The sequence below is a fragment of the Cryptomeria japonica genome, chromosome 3 (assembly GCF_030272615.1).
Source record: "Cryptomeria japonica chromosome 3, Sugi_1.0, whole genome shotgun sequence".
Taxonomy (NCBI): Eukaryota; Viridiplantae; Streptophyta; class Pinopsida; order Cupressales; family Cupressaceae; genus Cryptomeria; species Cryptomeria japonica.
This window is the reverse complement of record NC_081407.1, coordinates 367,462,405-367,464,648: the sequence shown is the minus strand read 5'-3', so window position 1 is coordinate 367,464,648 and position 2,244 is coordinate 367,462,405.

The window sequence follows — 2,244 nt, the reverse complement described above, 5'->3', positions numbered from 1 at the left end:
CAGATTTGGATGGCTGTGAGAAAAGGTGAAGGTTGAGAGAAAGGAGGAAGGAGAAGACAAGTGTCACTCATCTCACCTTGACTGGGTTGCTGATTGAGAGAATCTAGGGATGGTTAGAGGAAATTTAGGCATGAGAGGACAAGTGGACTCAAGTCCTTCCTAAGATGTAGGGGATGTTGGAGAGAATATAGGAGATATTTATGAAATACATGTACGTACAAAATATTCATTAAGTTTGATGGTTGAAGATAAATGATGAATTAATATTTAAGAAATATTAATTTCCTTAGCCACATGTTTGATGAGTTGGCAAAGGGAAGATGAAGTGGAGATGGAGGGTGAGTTGGAAAAGAAAGATTAAATAATTTAGGAAATTATTTAATATTTGGGAGTATAGGATAGGAGAATAACTATTAAATATTAGATATTTAATTGATTGGAGAAGATAATTAAACATTAGATATTTAATTAACTTGGTTAGAAGGATAATCAAATATTAGATATTTAATTAATTAGAAGAATAGGATAAATGAATTAATTAATAAAATATTAATTATTAGAAAGACTTGAAATGAATTAAATAAATTAATCTTTTCAAATTAACTATTTAATAGAAGAATAATTATTAAATAAATATAAAATATTTATTTAATCGCTCATAGCCAATTTTTATGTGTATACAAAGCCATTATTTATAGTTTACAAACACAAATTAAACTCTGAGAAAAGAAACTAGAAAATGATCTTCAAATTGCTATTCAAAATAAGTTTGTTCCTGTGGAATCAACACATCCGACAATCCCCATCTAACCTCCTTCTAACTTCTTTACAAAATGCCCATTGGGTCTTTTATAGCCTCCTAAACATCTTATGAATCATCCCTAATAGACGAGATTGAACTCGACATAATCGGTTTCCTGTTGTAATTGACTTTTTATTTCCATCGGGTCATTGGGATAGCGTCAAAACATTCATTCCGATGACTGATGATAGTTTAGAAAGTGTGCACTTCCTCATTAGGTTATCAGTGTAGCATCAAACACCTCTTGTCGATGGCTGATGGTGCGCTCCCAACAGAATGCTTCCTTATCAGGTTATCGGTGTAGCTCCTAACATGTTATGTCAATAGCCGAACACGTGCTCCAAACGATATGCTTTCCCATTGGGTTATCGGGGTAGCTCTAAACATGTCTTGTCGATAGCTGATGGTGCACTCCAAGCCGTATGCCTTCCTATGGGGTCATCGGGTTAGCATCAAACATCTCTTGCTGATACCCGATGGCTCCACTCCGAACTCACTCCACTCGCTCCATCCGCTGGCAACCTCATCGGGTTATTGAGGTAGATGGAAAACACTCCTGCCTATATCCGATGGCCCCACTTAGGTCTTACGCATACTCATCGGGGCATCAGGATAGGGTAAAATCGGTTGTTCTGATAGCCGATGATTGCGCTCCACATGTTGGCGGTGTCATCGAGGTAAGTCTCGCCGAAAACATGAATTTTCAAAAAGAAATAAAAAATGCACTCCAAGCTCCAAACAGACAACCTAATGGACTAGAACCAATCCTTTTGCGAAAATTTTGAAAATTGAAAAGGGTATTTGCTCACTCTTAGGTGCTCCTGCACCATACTCCCCAAACAAAAAATCAAGTCCCCCCTGGGGGCGGCAAGGTGACATCAATGTCCAGTCTTTTGAAATCGGATTCTGCAACCCAAGTGGCTTCGGCTTCAGGTAATGTGCACCACTTGATTAAGTGTTCCATGTACGTGCCATGCCTCGTTTTCTTCTTCACCTTGGAATCTAAAATTTGTTCTGCCTGTTGTTTAGAAATAGGTGGTACTCGAATATCACTGAGAGTAGTCTCCCTTTCTGGATTCGGTCCATCTATCACTACTATGGGACCTTTAAACTGAATCAATTCTTTGACATTAAACACAGGGGATAGTGCCATATTTTTGGGTAAGTCCACCTTATAGGCATTGGAGCCATATTTAGCCAAAATTTTGCAAGGACCTATTCTCCTCATCTAAAGCTTGCTAGGGACTCCCTTCCACAATCTTTCCTTGGTCAAATGTACCATAACCATGTCTCCATCTAAAAATTGAATGTCCTTTCTCCCCTCATCTTCTTTAGCCTTAATCCTTTGTGTAGCGTCGATCAATGTTTTCTGCACTTGTTCATGTACCTCTTTCATAGATTGAGTGAAATCCTCTGCATGTCCACTTCTTCCTTCCAGGCTT